The 21,817-nt window shown below is 46.0% G+C and overlaps 1 long non-coding RNA gene across 2 annotated transcripts in view; it reads right to left on the bottom strand.

The window, feature by feature from the left end:
• Positions 1-3,125: 3,125 nt before the first annotated feature.
• Positions 3,126-21,817, bottom strand: part of LOC133056942 (uncharacterized) — a 45,023-nt gene continuing 26,331 nt past the window's right edge. Inside the window, exons 3-6 of one of the 2 annotated variants that reach the window (XR_009692938.1) lie at positions 17,436-17,722; positions 10,970-13,439; positions 5,550-5,634; positions 3,126-3,737 (exon numbers count right to left, since the gene is read on the bottom strand). This is a non-coding gene — a long non-coding RNA (uncharacterized LOC133056942). Of the gene's footprint in view, positions 3,738-5,549; positions 5,635-10,969; positions 13,440-13,950; positions 14,157-17,435; positions 17,723-21,817 lie in introns of those variants that run through there. The other variant, XR_009692939.1, reaches the window with a different exon arrangement.

The raw sequence follows: 21,817 nt of genomic DNA, 5'->3' as shown, positions 1-21,817 counted from the left end.
TGTCAAGAGCTGTTCTAGATACTGGTGATACAACGGCATGTTGGATTGTATGTTTTCAACTTGGCATAATTGCCATCTCCTTCTGTAGCCTGCTCTACAAAGGGAAAAACAAGAACCATATTTCCCAGACTCTCCTCCCCTCTATGTTTCTGGGTTCGAGGCTGTCAATGAGACAGATTCAAAGTGGTGGATGTGAAGCTTATAATCGCCTCCCCTATACGTTTCTGAGTCCGAGGCTGTCAATGAGATTCAGAGGGGTGGATGTGAAGCTTGTAATCTCCTCCCCTGTATGTTTCTGGGTCCGAGGCTGTCAATGAGACATTCAGAGTGGTGGATGTGAAGCTTGTAACAACTTCCAGGTGTTAGTCACTCAGTCCTTTCCAGTTCTCTGGGACCCCAGGGACTTTAGCCCATCAGGCTCCTCTGTGCATGGAATTCTCCAAGTAAGAATACTGGAGTGGGTTGCCATTCCCTTATCCAGTGGATCTTCCTGACCCAGGGATTGAAACCAGGTCTCCTACATTGCGGGCAGATTCTTTACCATCTGAGCCACCAGGGAAACCTACTTGTAGGGAAGTGTGCTAGCCAGCAACGGATTCCTGGAAGTTCTTTAAGATTCACAACAGCTTCTGGGCAGACTCTTGAAAACTACTTTCCTTGTTGCAACAGACTGAAATCATTGACATCCAATTCCAGTATTTCTCAAAATTCACAGTGGCCTCTTGGAGAGCTCTTGAAAACCATCCACTTTTCCTCTCCCCACCTGTGGCTTCCCACCCCATCTTAACTCCCATCACCCTTCCAATAATTGTGAGTCTCCAATTCCATGGATTAAAACCCTTCAAAAGTGGAATCCATAGAGTAGTGTTTATTTTCCCGACCAAACCACAGCTGAAAAACAACAGACCACAAATCAAAGAACCTGTCCTCAGGAGAACTTGTACTTCTAGTGGGCAGAGTCAGGTCACAAACAATGAAAGGCAAAAATAAGGGTAGGTTAGGGTACTCAGAGGGGCCCTTCTGGAGGGATTAACTTTTGAGTTGAGACCAAAAATGAGCTGAAGGAAGCCACCATGGGAAAGTGCAGGAGAAATTTCCAGAGAGGGAACAGCAAGTAGAAAAAGCCTTGATGTGGAATGAAGGTAGCATATCCAAGAAAGAGCAAGAGTCTCTCACTACTAACCAAATTAGGAGCTACCACTAATGCTACCTCTACTTGTTTGAGAACCTATTACTGTCTGCAGTGATCTTAGAGCTTTGTTGACTGGACTATTGTCCATCTATTAATATTTCAACTATAATAGAAGTCTATGCGAAAGGGGTCTTGTCTTGTTCAACATTCCATCTCTACACCTGGCACAAAATCTGACCATTGGACATTTAATATTTGGTGAATGAACCAACAGGTGAATGAAGTGTGATAAATACCATAATACAGATGGGTTCACAGTATAATGGAAACTCCAAGAAGGGACCATGAACCCTGTAGGGGCTGGAAGTTGGTCTGGGAAGTTGTTTCTTACCAACACCTTACTGACAAAGGTGTTTCTTACCTCTGATAAAAGAGAACTAGATTGACTATCCAAGGGCCTTTGGCTTTGAACTTCTGGCTTTGCTTATCCCAGGACCATGTTGGGCTTGGTTCAGTCTGGTGTGGCCATTTTTCTGGGTGCTAAGTGGAAAAGCAGTTTCAAGGCCTAATTATTGCTTGTCCTCACACATTGTAGTTCTGTCATGAACAGAAATCAGCTAAGCTTCAAAATCAGAAATGCCTCCAGATGTATGGGGAGAGGAGGTTTGCTGGGGAAGACATTTGTATTTGTGTTGACACAGATCTGCTTGGATGACAGCTGATACATCATTTGTTAAAGCCCGAAACGTTCAGACACAGGTTGTCATGGTGACACCCACTATCCAGGATGGGACCAAGAGATGTAGCAACTGAAACTGACCGCAGTCAGATTACTAAGGTCTCATCCCTCATGGTCCTTCCCTTCCCCTCTCTGCTCTTCCAACCATGGTTTCCCATGACAGCTGAGGCAGAGAGCAAGTGGTTGATAAAGTGACCTCTTCAAAACACAAATCTAATCACGTTGGTCCCCTGCTCTAAACCAGTCAGGGGCTCCTCTGCTTTTCAATTAAAATAAAATCCAAAACTCCTGTGGTCTGTGAGACTCTGCGTAAGTTTCCCTGATGACAGCGACAGTTCACTGTCCCCCAGGTGAAATCAGTCACCCTGATACTCCCTCCCAGGACTCAAGGTTTTCCACTCCAGCCCAGCCTATAGTGTATAATGATATATCCATTTGTTCACCATCTGCCTCTCCCACTTGATATATAAACTCTTTAATGCCAACGTGTATTTGTTAACTCTAATAATCCATTGTCTAGCACAGTACCTGGCATGTAATAGGTACTCAACAAATAACTGCTATTAAGCTGACTGACACCCATCTCCACTCAAAGGCTTCCCTGGCGCCTTGCCAGGAGAATTCCATGGACGGAGGAGCCTGGTGGGCTACAGTCACCGCGGTGTCGCAAAGAGTCAGACAGGACTGAGCGACTAATACTTTCACTTCCCACTTGAAGGAAGCAGACTGAGAAACACCATTCCCCAACCCGAGGGCGAAGGGAGGGAATACCTGAAATGGGGGAATCAAGGACCTTCAGAGGGTCCCAGCTCAGGCCAGCTCAGCCCACACAGAGGAGATAAAGGAAGAGTCCTGGCCAGTGGCCCCCGTCCCTGGGGAGGCTGCTGCGGTCACACCCTGGGACAGACCTCCCCAAGTCGGTCCTTCTTCCCCTGGTCTCTAGCGTTGGGGAGCAGCTGCCTATGGTTAGAAACAAGGCAGAAAACTCACTCCCAGGTTAAATTCCCTAGTGCTTGGTAAGTGCAGCCATTCCCCATGACTTTTTCATCTTAATAATAACTAACATTTACCAGCACATGCAATATGCCAGAAACTGTGCTGAGAGCACTTTACAAAAATATATTCTTTAATCCACACAACAGTTCTCTGGAGTTGAGGTCATTATTATCCCTATTTTTCAGATGAGGATGCTAAGATAAGAAAATTACCCAAAGTCATAGAGCTACTAAATTGGAAATGCTTGACGTCTTAACCATTACGTGAGGCCACCTCTCCTTAAATCTAACCTGTATCCCCTTCCGACCAGCCTCCTGCCTCTGTGTGAGGCAGAGAAAAGCCTGAAGTTCCACCAGCTAGGCAAAGGGTTAGTTGAGGGGTGGGGAGGGGAAGGGCAGAGAGCACAGCTGAAGAGACCGGGAGCTCACCCTTACTGAGAGGAGGTTTACCATTCTGTGGGAGAGTCTGGGGATGAATTAGGATGATTGAAAGGATATTAAGCAAACTGGAGAACAATTTTTAAAAAAAGCTGGAAGTATTAGGTATTAAATGGGAGCTGCCATAACAGACACATCTTAAAATCTCAGTGGCTTAACACACAAAGGTTTATATCTCATCCATGTCACAGGCTAAAACTGGTTGGCAGCTCTCCTCCAGGTGGTGACTCAGGAACAGCCCCCTTCCTTCTTGCGATGCCACCATTTCAGTGCCCTTCACTCCAGCTTCCTGGAGGGGAGAGTCAGGGAGTGGAGAAGGTCTAGGACTGATAAGGGCTGTATCACTTCCCCTTGCATTTCCATTGGCCAGAACTCAGTCACATGGTCCCAGCTGAACCACAAAGGAGGCTGGGAGATGTCATCTCCCGTTTTCCTGGGAAAAGGAAACAGGGGATAAACACATAACATTGTTTCTACAATAGATATATCTATACATATATATATATATATATATCATATAAGAAATAAGATGTAATAATTGCACCTCGTGTAACTCAATCATGGAAAGTATTTACACAGTCATAGTAAGGCAAACATCAGATATTGGTTCAACCAAAAATCACAATATAACTGAATTAAGAACGTGAAGAGAGTGGTGGTTGGAGAGGGAGCTGCCAGGCTGAAAAAGGGGAGCAAAATCTATTTAAGTAGGAGGTCAGTAGATAATGTTGAAAAAAAATTTTAATTGAGAATATATTTCATAATACATGTAAGTCAAACCATCATGGTGTACACTTGAAACTTATAAAGTGATGTATGTCAATAGATCACAATAAACCTGCGGGGGTGGGGGGGGGCGGGCATGAAACAGCATTATAAACAGCTTTTTTAAAAATACAGTAGAAAATGCCCAAAGGAAGACTTACAGTTTATGATGTTTGACTCTAGAGAGTTGGATTCTGGCACTGGGTGTGATACTTTCCAATTTTAATTTTTTAACCACATACTCATGTTACCTTGATAAAAAATTAAAAATTAATTTTTAAGGACTTCCCAGTGGTTAAGACTCCGCATTTCTGCTGTGCAGGGCATGGGTTCAATCACTGGTTGGGGATCCCACATGCCACACTAAGGTGTTGCAAGCTGCGCACTGCAGCCAAAAAAATAATAATAATTTTGGGGGGAAGGAAAAAACAAAGAAAGGTAATGCTATTGCTTCTCTAGCGAGTAGAGGGCAAGGACAAACACCAGGTATGACACACAGGGGAGACACAAAGCAGAAACCCAGAGGCACAGGCCTAGCAAAATGCACAGTGTCTCAGTCCCGCCACACCTTGGAGAAGCATGCTTGGGCCGGACATGGCCGAAGCACCATAGGCTGTCCTCCAGGGGAGGGACCCTGCATTGATTGTGGGCTGAGTTAGGCTATCGAAACACCCCCAAAATCACAATGGCTTCACACAAGTTTCTTTCTCACTCATGTTTGTAACCCATGAGGACTGGGGAGTGGCAGGGCCCTGCTCCATTCAGGCACTCGGGAATCAAGCAAGGAGGCTGCCCTACTCTGGAGCTTCTCCTTGCCCAGCTGCGAGGCCACACGGTCTCCTCAGCTGCCATGCACCTGCCGTTGGATGCCTCCCCCAAGAAGGGACACGTGTCCTTCCCTCTCACAGCCCATTGGCCAGAACCACACGGCCCCGCCCAACTGATATATAGTCTTCTGAGTGCCCAGAGGGGAGGACACTGGACACTGGTACACGCTAGTTGTGTCTACATGCATCGTAATTTCCTGTCACCAGGGAAATTTTAGAGGAGTTGGGGGGAAGTGGGGGCCCCCCTGACAGGGGTGGCAGCTCCAGGCTTTGCAATCAGAGTGACAGCCTTATACCAGCGTCAAGCTAAGGATGCACTTATTGGTAGTCTACAATACGGAGTCTGTAATCTGCATCTGAAACTCCTATTCCATGAAATGGGTTATTCTTTTGAAGCACTAGGGAAATGGAGGAGAAAGGATGCAGGGCTCAACTACCTAATCCATTTCCCCACCTCTCAGTAGGACCTCATCAAATTAGCCACAAGGAGCACAACGCAACAGAAGAAGAAAAACGAGACATGATTTTAAACCACAAGCAGAGCTCCTTCTCAAGACCCACCAGGTCAAGGCCAACTTCCCTTTCATTTCTTTCACAGATGACTCAACACCTATGTGAACCAGTCACTTCACCAACAAGCACCCTCATCTCACCTTTGTGCTGCTCCAGAAGTCAACCTTGGCCTGGGTAAACAGTCTCCACTGTCCTGTTCTGCAGTTTTATTCTAGATACTTCTCCCTGTGTGGAATATGCAAAGGCTGTTGTTACCACACTGGCCCAAGGCGTTCAAGACAAGGAAGCATTCAATCCTGGTCTGTTTCCATCAATGTTAAAGATTATTCCTAGAGTCATGTGTCTTAGGGAAGTGGTAGCCCCAGTGATGATAAAAAGAACAACAGCCAACATTTATTGAGTGTGCCCGGCACAGACTGTTTACTTAACTCCTTTAGTCCTCCCAACAGCCCAGAAAGGCAAGAATTTTTATCACCCCCATTTGTAAGAGATTTAGGAATTTCCCTAGGTACACACAACTAGTCAGTGGAAAAGCCAGGATGTGAACCCATACATTCTGGCGCCAGACCCAGGGTTGGGAGTTTTACAAAACTTAAGTTTAAATTCTGGCTCTGCCACTTCACACATCCATGTTGTTTTAGTCGTGTTTAGACTAAGTCGCTTTAGTAGTGTCTGACTCTTTGCGACCCCACGGACTGTAGCCGGCCCAGGCTCCAGGCAAGAACACTGGAGTGGTTTGCCATGCCTTTCTCATACATGACATTAATCACTTCTTATCACTTCTTATCTTTGAACCTCAACATCTCCCTAAAAAATAAGCCTCAGTTTCTCCTAAAATGGGGGGGGGGGTGTTAAAAATTTACCTCTCTAGAGGTGGTTGAAGATTAAATAAAATACCCTGGAGATTCTCAGGGCAGTCCTGGCTGATGAAGGAGAGCAGGGTGAGCCCCTTTGGAGATGTGTTTGAACCAAAGCTGTGCTAGAAAGAGGGCTCGACCGACTTTTGGAGAGGTCCCATCGCCCCCCTCCCCCAGCTATGTTTTTCATCCATAAATTAGAGACCAAGAGCCTTGCGATTGCACAGACACAGGGTATGTGCTAGAACACTTTCACCCTTTCTCTCCCCTCTGACCGTTGGGCATTTGGGTCATTTCCAGTTTCTCACTGTTATAAACACTCAGCCTCACAGGTTTTTTGCCCAGGCCTGTGCCCAGCTCCGCCTCTGGCATTTCTCCCCACTTTCTGAGTCAAACCTTTGGAGGTGCCTAAGTGGGGCTGGCCAAGGAACCCTCGCCTGGCACAGCCCTCGCCCTGGGACTGGAAAGAGCAAAGACTCAGCTGCCAGCCACCCAGCACCAGTTGGGGCTCGGTCTGCCTATGTCTGCAGACCATCACCCTGCCCGGGATCATGCCTGATAAAAGGGGGTCCAAGCAAATTCACTTCTGTTTACCCATATCCACTTAAACATTAGTCATCACTCAGCTTTGACACCCCACAGCCATCATCCATCTCAGCGGACACAAGCTATTACCTGCCAGAACCACAGGTCAGAGTAAGAGCTCACCACCTCTGGATGCCCGAGTACAGCCATCACAACCATTTTATGGCTTTTAAATACCTAGGAAGGTATTTACCTTATTTAAATACCTATGAAGAATCAGAGACTCCTAGAGCCAAGAATTCAAACCAAGTCTTGGACCCCAAACAAGAAAGAATCAAGGGGCTTCCCTGGTGGCTCAGAGGTAAAGAATCTGCCTGCCAATGCAGGAGACGCAGGTTTGATCCCTGGTCCAGAAAGATCCCACATACCATGAGGCAACTAAGCCACAACTACTGACCCTGTACTCCAGAGCCCAGAAACTGCAACGACTGTGCTTCGCAACAAGAGAAGCCTCCACAATGAGCAGCCCGAGCAGCAACAAAGACCCAGCACTGCCAAAAAGAAATAATTAAGTAAAATTATTTTTAAAAAAAGAAAGAACCAAGCTGATTCTCTGAATCCTGAAATGAAAATCCTCTTTTTTTTTTCCCCTGAACTACAAATCAAAGCCAAATCTCCCCAGGAAATATCCAATAGACTATTTTGATCTAAATCATGAGCTGAGTCTCAGTTTCTCTATCTGTACAATAAGGTTAAAAAATACTCAGTCCATACGGGCTGCTATAACAAAAATACCATAGACTGTATGACTTCAACAACAGAAATGTATTTCTCATAGTTCTAGACGCTGGCAAGTCCAAGATCAAGGCTCCGGCAGATTCAGTGTCAAATCCTACATGTTATTCAGGGCCCAGTTCAAATGTTACCTCCTCCGTGAAGTCTTCCATATTAATTAGGGTAACTCTTAATAATCCCAAACCATCCGTGACTTATTGTAATAGAAGTCTACTTTTTGTTCAAGTAACAGACCGAGGTAGGTATTCTTGGTTGGCAGGTGCCTTCCCTCCTTGGAAAGACCTTCCTGCCATCTGGAGATTCTGCCTCGGCATCCTCTTCTTCCAGCCAAGAAAGGACCAAGGAGACAAGCCACACTCATCCTTAAAAAAAAACTTCAGACTGGGACTTCCCTGGTGGTCCAGTGGTTAAGAATCTGCCTGCCAAGGCAGGGGATGTGGATTCGATCCCTGGTCCGAGAAGATTCCACATGTTGCAGGGCAACTAAGCCCACATGCCCCAGCAACTGAGCCACGCTTTAGAGCCAGTGCCCCACACCAAGAGAAGCCAGCGCAATGAGAAGCCCCCTGCTTGCCGCAACTAGAGCAAGCCCGTGCACGGCAATGAAGACTCAGCGTAGCCAAAAATAAATAATTTAAACAAACAAGTAAATAAAGCTCCAGCCTGGAAGTGCTTCACGTTTCACTGGCAAAAGCAATGGGGTGGCCACTTGGGATGCCAGGAGGAAACGGCAGCCCTGGGCTTTACCCTGCGGAACAGGACGCACACATGTCTCGTGGAGAGCCAGCCCTCACTCTGCCCTTCCTAACTGGAACCACCAGCCTGCCCAGCTCCACCCTCCACCCCAGGCATCCCTGCCTTCTCTGGTCCTCACTGCAGTTCGTCTGCTCCCAGCAGCTTCTCACACCAAATCAACAGTGCATGGGGGCTCGTTCTGTGGACTCGCTAGGCAAGAATACTGGAGTGGGGTTGTCACCCCCTTCTCCAGGGAATCTTCCTGACCCAGGGGTCGAACCTGGGTCTCCTGCACTGCAGGCAGATTCTTTACCATCTGAGCCATGAGGGAAGCCACTTTCCTGGGTTATTTCTCTCTAGATGACTAGTACTAACTCTTAGTATCCAATCTCCTCCTGCCTCAGATAGGGCTGGAAGCACAATTTGCTTCGCTCTACAGCTATAATAGGAAGTTACATAGAACTCTCGTGTTGTCTCAATTTTTCAGTTAAAGACTAAAAGCAGAATGATAGATAACATATATCCCCACATTTTAAGGAATAATGTTCTTTCTAAAGAAGACATACATATGGCCAACAGGCACATGGAAAGATGCTCAACACCATTAATCAGCAGAGAAATGTAAATTAAAACCACAATGAGATGTCACCTGTCAGAATGGCTAGCATCAAAAAGACCACAAATAACAAATGTTGGCGAGGATGTGGAGAAAAGGGAACTCTCGTATACTGTTGATGGGAATGTAAATTGGTGCAGCCACTGTGGAAAAGAGTGTGGGCCTTTTTCAAAAAACTAAAAACAGAACTACCATATGGCCCAGCAGTTCCACTCCTGGATAATATATCTAAAAAAAATGAAAATACTAATTCAAAAAGGTACATGCACTGAAGCTTTCAATGGCTAAGTCAAAGACTTCTCTTGGTAAATGTCACACTACACTTGAAAATATGTGGGTTACTTTCAAATATCTTCTGATATTAAATTGCTAACATAATTCCACAGTGATAGGAGAACAGACTCTGTATGATTTCAATACCTTTGGACCATCAGATTTTTGCACCTAGTCTTAAGTCCCCGGATATGCTCCAGTGTCTCCAAGTTTATAGTCCTTGGGAACATGAACAAAATTTGTATCCTACTGTTGTGTGAAAATGTATAAATCTTAATTATGTTGAATTGGTTCCTAGCACTTTTCAGGTCTACCATATCCTTCTACTTCTCGTATATTAATTCTATTAATTTTTGAGAGTTTGACATTGAAACTCCAACTAAAAATCTTAATTTATCTACCTAAAAAAATAATTGTAATATATATATAGTGGAATTATATGCAACTTTGTCCTGTATCTCCCAAGTCTCCTGTAAATGTGTTACATTTTCATAATTAAAAAAAAAAGAAGCATGCACCCCATGTTTTTGTTTGTTTGACTTGGTTTTTCTTCGGCACACCACAGGGCATGCGGATTCCCCAACCATATATAAAGACATAAATAAAGAACAAACCAGTAGTTACCAGGGCAGAGAGGGAAGGGGGAAGGACACGAGAGGGGTAGGTGATTAAGAGGTACAAACTACTACGTCTAAATTAAATAAGCTACATAAATATATTGTACAGCACAGGAAACAAAGCCAATATTTTATAATAACTATAAATGGAGCATAACAACAGAAAACAAAAGGATCTTGTCATACAGAAATTTTTAAAACTTTCTTAAATAATACTTGGAGAAAAAAAAATAAAACTGACTTTTGCTTCCAGCCAAGATGGCCTAATAGAGATTAGATGTACCTCTTGCCTGAAGCAAACAAAAACCAGACATAAAGAAAAAAAAAATTCAAGACACTGGACATTAGTAACAAAGGACAGTGATCCCCAAGTAGTTTTCAGGCTGCAGTAACAGGGAGGGGGTCCCAAGGAGAGCCAGGCAGGTTCCTTGAGTTGAGGAGACCAAGGCGGCTAGATTTCACAGGACAGAGGACCAGAGAGGACAGAGCTATCCAGAGAGAGGACTCCAGAGATCAAAGCATCCTCTGACTCTGTCTCTCCCCATCCTCACTGGCACCACCAGAGTTCAGACCACTATCACCTCTCACAAAGATCCCTGTGAGCCCTCCTGCAACACACACGTCTCATAGGCAAACCCTTCAGTAGCTCCCCATCACCACCAGGACATCAGACAGACTCCACAATTCAGCTAGTAAGACATCTTATAATCTGGCCCCAACCTATTTTTTTCAGCCTCTCTCTCATCCCTCTCCCACCTGACATTCCATACTCCAGCCAGAGTGAATACCTGCAAATCCCCTGAATGTACCATATTCATTCTTGCCTCTGGCTTTTTGCACATGCAGCTTCCTTAACCTCTGGCTCCATCTCTTCCCTCCTCCTTTTCCCCTTGCCAAAATTTTCAGGTCTCTCCTTAAGGCCATTTCCTCTGGGAAACTCTCCTTAACCCCATGAGTCTGCACTAGGTACTCCTATCAAGGGCTCCCCAAACTTCCTGTCCCTAACTCTTAACACTGTATTAAGAAATGTGTCTGTCCTTCTCCCCTACCAGGCAATGAGCTCCCTAAGGGGAAGAACTTTATCTTATTCCCTGCTGGCTTCCCAGAACCTAACACAAAGTAAGCAATCAGTAAATACTTACAGAATTTTCAACTGCAGGAATAAATGACTGACAATCACCCAGTTGTGTTACAGCAGTCAGCATACCATCTGTCTGCCTCCAAGGCCCCTATCCTCTCACTTCTCTGGAACACTTGGGAAGAGCTGGAGAGAAGTTTCTGAACTGATAACCTGTGGAGGGTGAACTTCAAGACTATGTTAATTCTCTTTTTAATTTCTAGGTGGCCTCCACTCCATCTTCTTAATGAAGGGGTTCCCAACCTCTGGGCCATGGACTGGTACCTCCTGTCAGATCAGCAGTGGCATTAGATTAGAAATAAAGTGCACAACAAATGTAATGTGCCTGAATCATCCCGAAACCATCCCCCACTCCAATCCATGAAAAAACTGTCTTCCATGAAACCAGTCCCTGGTGCCAAAAAGTTTAGGGACTGCTGCCTTAAATGCATGGCTTCCAACCTTGTCTGCACTTTGAAACCATTTAGGGAGCTTTAAAAATTACTGACACCTAGGTCTCACCCCCCAAAGGTTCTTATTTGACGGTCTGGAATGTAGCTTGGGATTCTAACCACTTGGCCAGGTTGAAGCCTGCCCCTAAGGCCATACAGGGCTTTCCTGGTGGTTCAGACGGCAAAGGATCTGCCTGCAATACGGGAGACCTGGGTTCGATCCCTGGGTTGGGAAGATCCCCTGGAGGAGGGCATAGCAACCCATTCCAGTATTCTTGCCTGGAGAATCCCCATGGGCAGAGGATCCTGGAGGGCTACAGTCCAGGGGGCTGCAAAGGGTCAGATGTGACTGAGCGACTAAGCACACACAAGGCCATACAACCTTTTCAGCAAGACTCCTATTTACTTTTTAAAACCCACAGCAGGACTGCCCTGGTCCTGCGGTTAAGAATCTACCTGCCAATATAGGAGACACATGTTCAATATCTGCTCTGGAAAGATCCCATATGCTACAGAGCAACTAAATCTCTGTGCCCCAACTACTGAAGCCCGTGAGCCTGGAGCCCATGCTCTGCAACGAGAAGCCACCGCAGTGAGAAGCCTACACGTGACAATGAAGAGTAGCCCCCACTCACCGCAACTAGAGAAAGCCTATGTGCAGCAACAAAGACCCATTGCTGCCAAAAATAAAATTCAAAAAAAGAAACCAGGGCAAATGTCACCTCCTTAGAGAAGGCTGTCCAGGCTGACACACACCCCCCAGGATTAATCACTTATTTCTCAGTTCTTTAGCTTTTGAACATATTTCCCAAGAGGCAACTTGCCACACCATCTCCAGCTCCCAGCACAGGGCCGGGCACATAGAAGATCCTCAAAGATTCACCAAATACACACATGCACAGATGAAGCAATTCCTAAACCGGACATCCTGCCTGAGATTCCCAAGTCCCAGCTGGAGGCCACACATTAGCATGCAGTAGGCAACGGTCCCAGAGAATGATGGTCTCTTTAAACCAACTGGAAGGACGCTGCACTCAGAGGCAGATCAGCCAGACACAAGGTAATTGTTGCTCCCCCAGAAATTATGGTAACAAAGCCAAAGAGATGCATAATCATTAAAAACAAAGTTTTCTCCTTGGCACTTTTACAGTTGGGCTGATGGCTCAGTTATGAAAATACTGAATAAATAATGAAATGATGGCCCAGGGAGAGCATCTGACAAAAAGGGCTCATGCAGCCATTTTTAAAGGCAGAAACACAGGTTTACTGAACCTGGCAGGTGTGCTCAATCCTGACTCTCAGCGCTGAGGCTGCAAAAAATTCTGTCCTTCCACATACCAACCAGAGGTTTATGACTGCTTCAGCTCTAAGTGCATCAGTACTGCTGGGCTTCCTGTCCACACGAGTTCCAGGGGCCTTAACAACGAGAGAAGTCACTGCAATGAGAAGCTTTCACACCACAACTAGAGAGGAGCCCCCACTGTCCACAACTAGAGAAAACCCACACACAGCCCAGCACAGCCAAAAATAAATTTTTTTTTTAAAGAGGACTTTAAAACAATCAGTCTCAGCTTCTCCACTCCCTTCCTCTCTCAGTTAGCTTCTGATTTAATCGATCTTGGTGGGCAGTTGGGTATTGAAAGTTTAAACTCACCCCCACACACAGGTGACTAAATGCACAGCAAGATGTGAGAAACACTGACCCACAAGAGGTGACGTGAGGGATGCTGAGAATCTCACCCGGGGTGACATACCAACTAGGTACCAGAGGGCCATAATCAGAGGTCCTCAGAGCAGCTCTCCATCCAAAGTACATAGCAGTATTATCCTGAGTGCTCTTAAGAAGAATGGATAAGAGGCCCTGCCCCAGGCCTTTGAAAAGCTCCCAGGTGATTCTATGGAGCAGCTAGGGTTGAGACCCACTGGGCTAAAGCAGTGCATCCTCCAGTGTGTGTGAGACTGAGACTCATCTGTTGCTGTTCAGTTTCCAAATCGTGCCTGACTCCCCATGGACTGTAGCATGCCAGGCTCCTCTGTCCTTCACTAAAAAAAAAAAACAACAGAGATAAATGAGTGTGGTTCCCCACCCACAAGAACCCTGAGTTCATTCATTCAGTCGGTCAGACCACCAGGGCATCAACCTTTTCTACACATCTGCTCTGCAGCAAGGACTGGGATACAAGCTGATAAGATAGCCATCCCCACTTTTTTTTTTTCCCCAAGCTATGTGGAGTGGTCTGTCTCACCCTGCAGACTATCTCCAGTTCCTCCCCCAAGAATCCAACCCTCCCCTGACTCTCCTTCTGCTTCCAGACCTGCTCTGAGCTAATTCTGCTGAAGAGCAGACTGACCTCTGCCCTTTGTTCCACCCCGATCCCTGGACACACATCTGCCAGCCCATTTACAACAATGCTACCCATGACTTGTCTGTACCCCTAGTCTGAGCTCACCAAAAGGACTGGGACTCTGGCTGGTTTATCTGCCACCCTGGTAGCTTGTAGCTGGTAAACATTCAATGGATATTTATAGTTTATCAAGGCAGAGAGACACATACACATAAAACAGAGCAGGAATTGCTAGGATGGAGGTAACTGTAACGAAAATCAGTGGTTCCCTGGTGGTCCAGTGGCTAAGAGTCCGTGCTTCCAATACAGAGCACCAAGGTTCAATTCCTGGTCAGGGAACTAGATCCCACATGCTGCAACTAAGACCCAGTACAGTTAAATATTTTTTTAAAATAACAAAGATGCAGGCATCAGGGCCAGACAGAGTGCTTGGCCCAACTGAAGACAGAGAGAGCGATAGAGCACAATTCTAACCCCCAGGACGGCCCCCCCACCCCGCTGACCGCCAGTCTTAGAAGAAATGTGGAAAACAAAAACCATGACATAAAGCCAAAGGGAAGGGACATTAGGTAATCAGAAACAAGGTGTCCCCGAAAGGGACACATCATTTCCAGCTATTAATCCTGAGTAAATATTTCAAGGAGAAGTAGTATTTGAACTCAGATGGAAAGGACAGACTTGTATATTTGAATGAGCAGACGTGGGATGGTCAGGCATCCTGGGAAGAAAAAATGGTGTAAGCAAAGGTACAAAGGCAGGAATAGGAAGACATGTTTAGGAAGGTCTAGAGATGAAACGTCATGACCCAGAGCCTCAGAGCAGAGTGTCTGGGGGCTGGAAAGTCACAGACAGGAATCTGAAGGGACACAAGGCCTCCCGTATTGTCAGGCTCTCCGGAAGGGCCACCAGAAGAGTCTGGCCCCCCTTTGTCTGCTATTTCCACATTTTCTAGATTTATATTTCTTAATTAATTCGATTTCCTCAGTTCACACATTCCCAGTACTTGCAACATTTCCCCTGGGCCTCAAAAATGCATCACGTGAAAGCTGAGTTATCTGTGTTGAACAACAGTTTGGAAGAACTTCACAGGCAAGGTCAGAAGTTGGTCACACCGGGTCTAGTTGGGGAGGCTGGACTCTGCATTGGTTTGTCCAAGAGATGAATTCAAAATGAAGTGTGGTTCCTTCGAGGAAGGGGATTTCCTTTTTCCTGGCCTTCTCTCCTGATCCCAAGGGCTGAGGCCAGTGTCAAGTGCTCTGAACAAGAGCTCAACGAAGACCAGGCAACCTGTGGCCAGACCCCCACGATCGGTTCTGGGTGAAGTCTCGTGGAGGTAGACAGGGAGGGCCATGAGTGTCAGCAGACACTCAGCAGAGCCTGGGGAGAGGGCATGAGAAGTCTGTTCTTGCCTCCTACGCTGTTGGTGGGAATTTAAGTTGGTGCGCCCACTGTGGAAAACAGTATGATGGTTCCTTAGAAAACTAAAAATAAAATTATCACATGATCCAGCAATCCCACTCCTGGGCATATATGTAAACAAAACTATAATTCAAAAAGATACACACACCCCTATCTTCATAGCAGCACTATTAATAGTAGCCAAAAGATGGAAACAATTCAAATGTCCATCAACAGATGAATGGATAAAGAAGATGTGGCATGTATATACAACGGAATACTGCTGCTGCTGCTGCTACTGCTAAGTCACTTCAGTCGTGTCCAACTCTGTGCGACCCCATCCCTGGGATTCTCCAGGCGAGAAGACTGGAGTGGGTTGCCATTTCCTTCTCCAATGCATAAAGGTGAAAAGTGAAAGTGGAGTCTCTCAGTCATGTCCAACTCTTCGGGACCCCATGGACTGCAGCCTACCAGGCTCCTCCGTCCATGGGATTTTCCAGCAAGAGTACTGGAGTGGGGTGCCATCGTCTTCTCCGACAATGGAATACTACTCAGCCATAAAACAGAATGAAATAATGCCATTTGTAGCAACAGGGATGCAACTAGAGATTATCCTACTAAGTGAAGTAAGTCAAAAAGAGACAAACACCACATGATATCGTTTATATGTGGAATCTACAACATAACACAAATAAACCTATATATGAAACAGAAACACAACCGTGGGCATAGAGAAGAGACTGGTGATTGCCAAGGGGGAGTGGGGTAGGAGAAGGATGGATTGGGAATTTGCGATTAGCAGATGTAAACTAGTATATATAGAATGGATAAGCAACAAGGTCCTACTGTATAGTGTGGGGAATTATATTCAATATCCTGTGAGAAATCATAATAGAAAATATGAAAAAGAATGTACATATGTGTATAAATGAGTCACTTTACTATACAGAAGTAATTAACACAACATTATAAATCAACTATATTTTAATTTTTTTTTAAATGTCTGTTCTAGGAAATCCTGAGCCAAGGGAAAGAGAAGTTAAGATGGACATTACCAGCCATGGAGCAGGGGTCAGAGGTCTGAAAGTAGCTAATGATCACCACCATGCAAAAGGACAAAAGTATAAAGGTCCGGACTTAGAGGTCATCATTCAATGAGGATAAGAATACAAACTGGGCACTCACTAGGGTGTTTCTGCAACCAGGGTTAGAGACTGAGATTCTTCTCAAGGGCCCAGGCCAAGCCTCATCTTTGCTTTATGGCCTAAGTATGTTGTGACTGCTGATTAAACACAAGAGAGCTGGCTAGTAGCTGGGTGGCAAGGCCCAGATCCTCTTTAGAGCAGCATTATCCATTAGAAATACAATTTGTTGTTGTTGTTCAGTCGCTAAGCCGTGTCTGATTCTTAGCAAACCCATGGACTGTATATAGCACACCAGGCTCCTCTGCAGGTTATGCATGGAATATGATGTGAGCTAACTATGTAATCTTGAATTTTCTAGTAACCACTTTCAAAGTAAAAAGAAACAGGAGAAATTGATTTTATAGCTATATTTAATGCAATTGATCCAAAATATATTTTAATATGTAATCTATGTAAAAATTACTAATAAGATTTTTGCATTTTTTTCAGCTAAATCTTTATGTATTTCACACTTACATACACACTTTCACACTTACATTGGGAATTTCATCCCAATTCGGACAAACCACATTTCAGGTGCCCAAGAAGAGCCACATGTGGCTTAGTGGCACCCACACTGGACAGGGTAGCTTTAAGTTGATTTAGTGAAATCAGACGTGAAAGAGAAGAATATCTCTGCTTCATTCTTGGCTGGGGATTCCCTGGTGGCTCAGCGGGTAGAGAATCTGACCACAATGCAGGAGATACAGGTTCGTTCCCTGGGTTGAAAAGATCCCCTGGAGGAGGAGATGGCAATCCATTCCAGTATTTTTGCCTGGAGAACCCTATGGACAGAGGAGCCTGGCGGACTACATTCATGGGGTCACAGAGAGTCAGACAAGACCGAGAGCCTGAGCGCACACGCATTAATCTGTGGCCAGAGTGGCTGGCTAGAATGGTGTTCCTTCTGTCCTCACTGCCCTTCAGTGCCCCTCCTGAGGCAATTTTAAAAATGGGCAAAGACATTTAAATAAAAAACCCAAACTTTAAGAAAAGGAATGGCAAGGCTTCAGGCAAAGCCTGCTGAGGGGGAGGAGTATTAGTCTGCTCCAGCTGACGTAACAAAGCACCACAGCCTGGGTAGCTTAAACAACAGAAATTTGTTTTCTTACAATTGCAGAGGCTGGAAGTCCCAGATCAAGCTGTTGGCAGGGTTAACTTCCTTCTGAAGCCTCTCTGCTTGGCTAGTAGATGGGAATCTTCTCCCTGTGTCTTCACAAGCTCTTCCCTCTGTATGTGTCTGTGTCCTGATCACCTCATCTTATCAGAACAATTACAGGGCATAGGGCTCACCTGCGTGACCTCATATTAACTTAATGGCCTCTTTAAAGACCCTGTCTTCAAATATCCACTCTGAGTTGGGACTTCAACATCCTAATCTTGGGGAAGACAATTCAACCTGTAACAGAGGAAAACACAGGGATACTCTGAGATTAAATGTTAGCTACAAGTCACAAGATCCTTGAAATTTCAATAGGAGAGGCAGAAGCTAAGAGCAGGAAGGAGCCTATATTTTCAAAGCTTCAAGCAGGTCTCCATGTTACCAGAGTTGAATTTGCCTCTAGGGAAGACAGCCTTTTATTTGATGACAAATCTACTCTGTATGCCTCACAGTTGTGAAGACATAAAGCAAACATTCCTGTAGCTATGGAGATGGTAGAGACAGCTGTGGCTCCGAGGAACCAGAAGAATCCATGAGATGCAAGGAAAGGTTATCTGTGTGAGTAAGTGGTACCCTGCAGAGTGGGAGAGAAAAGCTTCTTGCACTAGTCAAGGATGTCACTATCCTGTACAAAGAAAAAAAAATTTATCCTTAGGAAGCTCTGTGGTCTTATTCAGGCAATACTCGCAGAAGATGAGAAACTGAGGCCTGGTCTTCACTGAGAGCTGGAGAAAGAAAAAGAAAGTGAAGTCGCTCAGTCATGTCCGACTCTTTGCAACCCCATGGACTGTAGCCTACCAGGTTCGTCCGTCCATGGGATTTTTCGGGCAAGAATACTGGAATGGGTTGCCATTTCCTCCTCCAGGAGATCTTCCTAACCCAAGGATTGAACCCAGGTCTCCTGCATTGTAGGCAAACACTTTACCGTGTGAGAGAGCTGGAGAAGAGACTGTAAAAGGAACCTGGGCCAGACTGTTAACGTCCACCTCATGATGCCATTCAAGACTGAGGTTGCTGGGGACTGGTATGGTTCTACTACCCAGCTGACTAAACAAAAAAAGAAAATTTATTCAGGAGGAGATTTGAGACGAAACACCTAGAAGTAACACCCAAAACCACGGCCCAAAAGGAAACTACCAGCCATGCCAAGCTCTATAAGCTTCAGGAACCAGCCCAGCTGCAGTCACTACCATAGCCAACACTGTTTTCACTTCTGCATCAGGAGCTTGACTTTGCCACCTCTGGGACACACCATCATGGCAGCCGCCATCACCAAAAGCTGGGCACCTGTGCTGCCATCCACACCAGCAAACATGGCAGCCTCACCCAAGCCTGCTTCTTCCTGTGGCTCCCATCTGAAGCAAGGTCCGCATGGATGCATCTGACAGGTGGAGACGGGTCACAGGCCTGCATACCAGTCCCAGGGCAGGTGGGAGTGTGGCTTCTGACTTCCTCACTGGGAAGACAGAAGAGGAATTTCCCCAGATACACAAGGACACTGGGCAGCACTAGATGAAAAGAGTTCTGTGGATGGCTGGTGGCGATGGTTACACAATAACGTGAATGTACTTGATACCACTGAACTCATGCTTAAAAATGGTTAAGATGGTAAATCTTATATGTATTTGGCCACAATTAAAAAAAAAAAAAGACACTAGGCAGCTGTGAATATATCAAATGACCACTGCTGATCTCAACGAACGTTTAGTGAATAAGTAAATAAAGGGAATGGGTGGGGGTGCTGGACTCCCAGACACACAGCAGTTGTCACCAGCCACTGTTTAACATTTCTCAGTGTACTGAACAATTCCTGGTATACTTCCTACTTCCTGCTATCAGAGCTCATACCACACAGGATGACTGTTGTTTACATAATTACAGTTAATTTGTATAAGTGTTTACAATGTGCCTGGTGCTTACACACGTTATCTCAATTACTCCTCGCAATAACCTGGGAGGTGGGTGATGGGTGACCTCATTGCTCAGAGGCAGTAATTCATACTGGAGGAGGAAGACGGTATCAGTCAACAGAAATAGAAAGTGAACTCAGGGCAAACATCCAGAAGAACCTGTGGAGAAGCAGTGATTATAAAAAGAGAAACATCAGCCTGTTTTGGGGGGACCACAATAGCAAGGGGCCTGGAAGAGGCTGGAACAAAGGGGAAGTGTAACTAAATAAGGTCAGGCTAAAACAGCATATGCCCTATATCCAGTAGCCCTGGCAACAAGCCCTCACTCTACAGTCTGATATTATAATGAGAAAAGCCACATACAAAGAAAGCAAACAGTCAACCCAGACGGGGCCACATAGAGTCCAGCTGGTACTACACTAAGGAAAGTTCTGGGAGGAGTTTGAGAGGAGTTTGTGCCACAACTGGAGGTCAAGAGAGACATCATCTGAACCGTGCATGATAAAGAATTAACCTGGGGCTTCCCTGGTGATCCAGCAGTTAAGAAACTGCCTTGCAATGTTGGGGTCACCGGTTCGATACCTGGTCTTCAAAGAGCCCACATGCCCCTGCGCCACAACTACTGAGTCTGCACTGGAGAGCCCTCAAGCTGCAACTACGGAGCCCACAAGCCTTTGGGTCTGTGCTCTGCAAGAAGAGAAGCCAGCACACCGCAACTAGAGAGGAGCCCCTGCTCGCTGCCACTAGAGAAAGCCTAAGCACAGCAACGAAGACCCAGAGCAGCCTACATAAATAAATATACAAGGGTCTGAAAAACACCCATCAGACTCTTAAAAAAAAAATTAACTTGAACTACACACTCAAGGGAACCTATTGGTCCAGCCTGTAGCTGTTGCTTCTGCCACAGAGTTTGATCCAAGTCTGTGAGATGAGTCGATTGTGCGTGTGCCCATCCAAATGGTCTCACTGGATGCTCCTCCCTGGCATCTCTGCCTGGAAGGAACTCCAGGCTGGAAAAGTGTAGAAGTTCACTCCCTAGTTTGAAACTGAGCCGCTGCAGCCGCCCTCTACCTACACTGCTCTCTTGACCCCCTACTACCACCCAGCTGGAAGTAAAAAGGTGAGTTAGTCACACTCAGTCGTGTCCCTCTCTTTGCGATACCACAGACTGTAGCCTGCCAGGCTCCTCTGTCCATGCAATTCTCCAGGTAAGAATACTGGAGTGGGCTGCCATTCCCTTCTCAAGGGGAATCTTCCCAAAACAGGGATCAAACTCGAGTTTCCTGCACTGTAGAATTCTTTACCATCTGAGCTGAATTCTTTACCATTCTTTACCATGGGAGGCCCATGACCCAGGTGATGCTAGTGGTAAAGAATCCACTGGGAAGATCCCCTAGAGGAGGGGAAAGCAACCCACTTCAGTATTCTTGCTGGGAAAATTCCATGGACAGAGGAGTCTGGAGGGCTACAGTCCAGAGCGTCAGCAAAGAGTGGAACATGACTGAAGCGACTTAGCACACACACACATGGGAATGCGGAAAGTACGAAATCTAAGGATCTTCCACACAAAAAAAATTAATTTTATTTCATCGAGGACAAGATAGCGGGGCAAGATGAGGGTGACCTGGCTCTGTCTTCAAGGGCAGTGATGTGGTCAGTGAATGGGCCTGGGGCAAAATCTGTAGGAAGGGTACCCTTCCTATCTCCTTCCATCAAGGAAATGGGTTTAGCTAAGCCAGAGATTCTTAACTTTGGCCACACATTGTTATCACATGGGCAGTTTTTTTAAAATGCTGCCACCTGGCCCCACCTCCAGATGTTCTGTGTTCAATGGTCAGGCATGCAGCCTGGGTGTTAGTGAATGGGGCAGTCAGGCTGAGGAACCCCTAAGCCAGGCAAAGATGCAGTTCTTGGGCTAACTGGGGTGCAGGAGAAGGAGGGAGCATGAACACGGTTTTTTGTATCAAGGAAGTAAAAGGACCAGTGAGGAGAATGTCGCTGAGGCCCTAGACACAAGCGCTGGGCATTCATGACAAGAGCAGAACAGAGCCCCTGCTTCCCAGCGGGCAGCTGCAGGTGTCACAGGCAAGACTTCAGAGCCGCAGACACGAGGTACATGCCTCCATCAGCCTGCATGGGTGTTAACTGTGTCCAACTCTTAGTGACCCCATGGGCTGTAGCCCACCAGGCTCCTCTGTCCATGGGATTCTCCAGGCAAGAATGCAGGAGTAGGTTGCCATTTCCTACTCCAGGGGATCTTCCCAACCCATGAATCCAACGTTCATCTCCTGCATCTCCCACATTGGCAGGCGGATTCTTTACCACCGAACCACCTGGGAAGCCCTCCTTGCCATCAGCCTGAGACACAGCTTATTGCAAGAGCTGCTCACCAGGCTACATGAAAAGGAAGGTTATAACTCCA

The sequence above is a fragment of the Dama dama genome, chromosome 5, assembly GCF_033118175.1.
Source record: "Dama dama isolate Ldn47 chromosome 5, ASM3311817v1, whole genome shotgun sequence".
NCBI lineage: Eukaryota > Metazoa > Chordata > Mammalia > Artiodactyla > Cervidae > Dama > Dama dama.
Note: the sequence above shows the minus strand (reverse complement) of the source record. Positions and strands in the feature narration are given on the sequence as shown.